Source organism: Aricia agestis, chromosome 1, assembly GCF_905147365.1.
Source record: "Aricia agestis chromosome 1, ilAriAges1.1, whole genome shotgun sequence".
Lineage (NCBI taxonomy): Eukaryota > Metazoa > Arthropoda > Insecta > Lepidoptera > Lycaenidae > Aricia > Aricia agestis.
Window position 1 is genome coordinate 25,036,817 of NC_056406.1, and position 6,000 is coordinate 25,042,816.

At 46.3% G+C, this 6,000-nt stretch overlaps 1 protein-coding gene across 1 annotated transcript in view; it reads left to right on the forward strand.

Annotated features, from left to right (window-relative positions):
* The window catches only part of LOC121727404, a 130,056-nt gene that overhangs the window by 82,689 nt on the left and 41,367 nt on the right, over positions 1-6,000 (forward strand). The gene's annotated exons all lie outside the window — the stretch shown is intronic.

Here is a 6,000-nt window from a genome sequence, read left to right on the forward strand (position 1 = left end):
CACAAGACCGCAACCTCGGTGCTTTGCAAGAGGCACAAGACCGCAAGCTCGGTGCTTTGCAAGAGGCACAAGACCGTAAGCTCAGCGCGTTGCAAGAGTCACAAGAGTCACATGATCGCAAGCTCGGCGCTTTGCAAGAGTTACAAGAACGCAAACTCGGCGCTTTGCAGGAGTCACAAGAGCAACAAAAGGACCTCCAAGAAAAAGCGCTTTTGGCTATAAAGGATGTTAGTGACACGGTGACTAAGCTTCGTAAAGACGTCGACGTAATGGACGAACGCGTTACCGGGTTGGGAGTGGATGTGGAAAATGTGAAAACCGGCCTCACTGAACTACAGAAAAAAGTAGTGCGCCTGGAAACCACAGGAGTCGCGACGTGTAGTGGAAATTCTGGAGTGGCACATGGACCAAGAGTAAAAGTGCCACCATACGACGGCACTACTTCTTGGAATGCTTATCGTCAGCAATTCCAGACTGTTGCTTCTGCCAACGGATGGAATGATGAACAACGCCTGACCGCTCTCACTGTTGCGCTCAGAGGGCAAGCTTTGTCGGTCCTAGAAGCGCATACAGGAAATGGGTTTCAAGACCTGATGGAGGCACTTGAATCCAGATACGGGGAGCGACACCTGGAGCACGTGTTCCGTGCCCAACTGCGTGACAGAGTCCAACGCCCAGGAGAAGGACTACAACAATGGGCGTTGGAAATTGAAAAACTCGTCAAGAAGGCACACCCAGGAGCTGACGCCAAGATGGTCGACACCAATATTGTGCAAGCATTTGTCGACGGAATCAGGGACCTGGAGGTCAGAGCTGCAGTGAGGCTACGTCACCACACCTCGCTTAAGGAAGCATTGGCGCATGCTTTAGAGGTCGAGGCTGTTCGGCGTGACATACGGCAGACATATAAGATCCGCGAGGTCTCTGAGAAAGTCAAGGAGGTTAAGGCTCCTACGAAGAGAAGTTCTGGAGCCATGTGCTACAAGTGCGGCGAGAGGGGCCATCTTCAGCTTAACTGCCCGCAGAAAGAGACCCAAATGGCAAGGATGAAAATGCTCGAGGAACGTCTGGAACAAATGGAGGAGCTGCAAAAGCAAGGGGCCACGTTCCCTGCCCGGGATCAGGGAAACAGGACTAAGGGGCGAGTGCTGGCTGACACGGAGGAAGCCCCGATAACTGTTATCTCCCAAGCATGCAGCGGGAACAGTCTTGTGATTCAGGGGACTATTAACAGGACGGATTGCAAAATGACTCTAGACACAGGAGCCTCTAGAACGATAGTGAACCCAAATCTGGTAAAAGCCGCAAGAAGACATGAGAGGAGAATTAACTGTCGGCTCCTTACTGCCTCCGGTCAGCCAATACCCGTCCTGGGAGAAATATCAGTTACGATTAATGTAGGGGGATCCTCATACCCTCATGACGTTATCGTGGCTGAGATTATGGATGATTGCATCTTGGGTTTGGATTTCATGAAGAAACACAACTGCAGAATTAATGTCGCCGACGGAGTGTTCAAGTGTGGCGAAGAAGAAATTTTCATCCTTGGAGGCGCTTGCGGGAAAGTTGAATGTGTAAAGAAAGTCATAATACCTGGACGAGCGGAAGCTAGAGTGCTGGTGAAACTACCGCCAGCTGGAAAAAAGAAGTTAAATAGATGCGTGTTGATCGAAGACTTACCTACCAAGATATCAGCGCAAAAACTAATGACGGCGAGAACCCTTGTTAGTGGTAGCAGTAACGCTGTGGTCAGGGTTTTGAATCTTGGTGATCGCGAGATCTGCTTGAACAAAGGTGACGTCATTGGAAAGTGCGAGGAAGTTGTCTGGATGAGAAAGTGTAGTTCGATCACAGGCTCAGACTCAGCAAACACCAGCAACTATGGAATAGTGACTGAGCTACTCGATGACTGCAAGAGTAATCTGACTTATTCGCAGAGCATGAAAGCTAAAAAGTTTTTACAACGCCACGCGAAAATCTTCTCCAGTCAGGAAGGCGACCTTGGAAGAACGTCGATGGTTCAGCACAGGATAGATACCGGAAGCGAGAACCCAATTCGTCAACGAGCAAGACGGATACCCATTGCAAAGGAAAATGAAGTTGAAGGCCTTTTGGAGGACATGAGAAGGAATAAGATAATTGAACCATCTGCAAGTCCGTGGTGCTCACCGGTTGTATTAGTGAAGAAGAAAGATGGCAGCACAAGATTTTGTGTGGACTACAGACGTCTCAATGATGTCACTAAGAAGGACAGCTATCCATTACCTCGAATCGACGACACTCTGGATACCTTGAGTGGCATGAAATGGTTCTCGACCCTGGACCTGAAATCTGGATACTGGCAGGTGGAAATTCATCCAAAAGACAAGGAGAAGACAGCGTTCTCCACCGGTAAAGGTCTATGGCAGTTTAACGTCATGCCCTTTGGATTGTGCAACGCACCTGCCACATTTGAGCGACTCATGGAGTGTGTACTGGCAGGCTTAGTTGGAGAGGCTTGCTTAGTCTATTTGGACGACGTCATCATTGTTGGCCGCGACTTCGAGGACCATTTGCGAAACTTAGAACGAGTTTTCGCCAAAATAGAGGGGGCCAAGTTAAAGTTGAATCCGAAGAAGTGTCGTTTATTCAGGAGTAAGGTGAACTATCTCGGCCATGTTATCTCCAGTGATGGAATTCAGACGGACCCGGAGAAACTAGAAGCAGTCCAAAATTGGCCAACCCCTAAGAACAAAACCGAAGTGCGGGCATTTCTCGGCCTATGCTCCTACTACAGGCGTTTTGTTAAGGGATTCTCTGAGATAGCCAAGCCATTACATCGGCTGACAGAAGATAAACGACAGTTTATTTGGGACGAGACTTCCGAAGATTCTTTTCAGAAACTAAAGAAACATCTGTGTGAAACACCAATCCTGGGGTATCCACAACCTGAAGGTCAGTTTATAGTCGACACGGACGCAAGCAACACGGCCATTGGAGGGGTGTTATCTCAAAAACATGGTGAAAGAGAAGTTGTAATTGCATATTTCAGCAAATCTTTATCTAAGCCAGAGAGAAACTACTGTGTGACAAGAAGAGAACTCTTGGCTGTCGTAAAGACGCTACAACATTTCAGCAAGTATCTCATCGGCAGACAGTTTCTACTGCGAACTGATCACGCAGCCTTGAAGTGGCTACTACAATTCAAGAACCCAGAAGGCCAAGTAGCTCGATGGATAGAACAACTCCAGGAGTATGACTTCAAGACGGAACACCGCAGCGGAAAGTCGCATGGGAATGCCGACGCACTCTCACGAAGGCCGTGTTTAGAAGACTGCAAACATTGTGTTAAGCAGGAATCTAATGAAGTAACATTAAAGTTAACGAAAACAAGTCCTTTGGGTCCATGGGAGAATGATGCTATGAGAGAGGCTCAAGAAAGAGATGACGACCTTCGACACATCATCACATGGAAGAAACGGGATGACGTAAAGCCAATCTGGAGTGAGGTTGCACCCACTGGCGCTGTCACTAAGGCGTACTGGGCGCAATGGGACAGTCTAATTCTTCAAAACGGAATACTTTACCGGAAATGGGAGAAGACTAACGGTAGAGAGTTCCATCTTCAGATAGTGGTCCCAAGAACGAGAGTACCGGATGTTCTCCGTGAAATGCATGATGGCGTATCAGGAGGTCATCTAGGAGTAAAGAGGACGTTAACAAAAATGCGAGAACGATTCTACTGGTTGCATTGTCGAGACGATGTACAGGATTGGTGCCGCAAATGCACTACTTGCGCTGCAGTGAAGGGACCACAGACAAGGAGCCGTGGGAGCCTGCGCTTGTATAACGTTGGCGCACCGTGGGAACGAATCGCAGTTGACGTAGCTGGGCCATTTCCTGTAACGGAATCAGGAAACAAGTATTTTATGGTTGTCATGGATTACTTCACCAAATGGCCCGAAGTGTTCGCCATACCAAACCAGGAAGCTACAACAGTTGCTTCTAAGCTAGTCGAAGAAGTAATATCTCGCTTTGGTGTGCCTCTAGAAATCCATTCCGATCAGGGCAGGAATTTCGAATCGCAGGTCTTCCAGGAAGTGTGCAGAATTTTGGGAATGCATAAAACGAGGACCACCGCGTACCATCCACAGTCTGATGGAATGGTTGAGAGATTTAACCAGACCCTTGAGAGGCATTTGGCGAAATTGGTAGATGACAAACAAAAGGACTGGGACAAGTATATACCGCTCTTCCTTCTGTCGTACCGTACCGCCGAGCATGAGAGCATAAAAGCTACCCCGGCGTATGTCAATTACGGTAGAGAACTACGAGTACCAGTAGACCTTTTGACAGGAGGATCACCGGAAGAACCAAAGACCGTACCAGATTATGTCTGCGATTTAAGGGAAAAGATGCGTTATATACACGCCATGGTTCGGGAAAATGGGTTACAGTCAAGTGAGAACATGAAGACCAGATACGACCGGAAATCGAATACAAGCGGTTTCGAAGAAGGGTCACTGGTGTGGCTGCATAACCCAACTCGCCGAAAAGGCAAATGTCCAAAGTTGCAGACCAAGTGGGACGGCCCATACAAAGTGGTTACCCGATTGAATGACGTGACTTACAGGATTCAAAAGCAACCAAGAGGGACATTCAAAGTGGTACACATAGACCGTCTGGCGCGTTACCATGGCAGTAACAATGATGCTCGGGACGAGCATCTCTAAGAGGGGAGTAGTGTTACGGTACATGGTAAACGGACACGTGGTGCGCAAGTACATACTCGAACCTTCTAAAAAGGTCCAATGTTTGTTTACGTGCTTACCCTTTATTTGTTAGCGTATTTGAATTTAGACCTTATGACTGAGTCCATAAGGTCTAAATTAAATTCAACTTACTGCACTTATCGCAAGGACGGCAGTTTTATTGTGGTACATGCCCGAGCTTCCTAGAAATTTCCCACGGTTGTTTACTTGTTTACGTGAATCGGGAAATTTCTGGAATTCGTCTCGCCATATAAAAAGAGCCGCAGGCAGGTCCGGCAAGTCAGTTTAATCTGAGCGATCTTCGAGGCGATTTCGGAGTGATCAATAGTGAGTGAACCAGTGAAACCTGCGACTTGGCTACGACCTAGGACAGTGATAGTGCTTAGTGTTGTGACCTAGTGTTAGTGCAGTGTTAATAAAGTCTTCAAGAGAGTCACCAGGTCTTTCTCTCCAAATCCTCGAACCCTAGCACGTAACATTATTTTAGAAAGTACGCGCGTCATAACTCAGACACGACGTGATCTCCTCAGATTGCCTGGCTATGGTTTTGTATAACTTTGAATATGCTAGACGACTAGTTAACTTGGTTAGTTAGAGGGTACTAAGTAGAGTTTTAGTTGCTTTTGGTAACGGTATAATAGGGTTTTTACACTACCTGAAATCTATGCTTAATATTATAAAGCGGAAGAGTTTGTTTGTTTGTTTGTGTGAACGCGCTAATCTCAGGAACTACTGGTCCGATTTTAAAAATTATTTCAGTATTACATAGCCCATTTATCGAGGAAGGTTATAGGCTATATTTTATCACGCTAAGTCTAATAGGAGCGAAGAAATAGAGGAAAGTGTCGAAAAAACGGTGGAAATTATTTGAAAGAGCTTATCTCACGAACTACTAGATCATTTTTTATGTTATTTGGCACAGATAAGAAGTAGACCACGTGAAGGATCATATGCTATTTTTTGTGGACTAATTTGTCTGTGAAATATCTAATTTACGCGGGCGAAGCCGCGCGGAACGTCTAGTAATTGAAAGTTTGCTTATATTATGTTTAATTCCTACAGTAATATTGACAAAGTAAGCGGTGTATCTCTCAAAATTTTGCGTTTGTAGGATGCCAAGTAAAATGCGTGTGCGACTCTACAGAGCTCAGGAAATTTTTGTCTCATGGCCTTTCATCCATTCCATTTTACATCCAATGTATTTTTTAGCTGTCGTTTGTCGATCGCAACGATTTCATAAGATGTTATG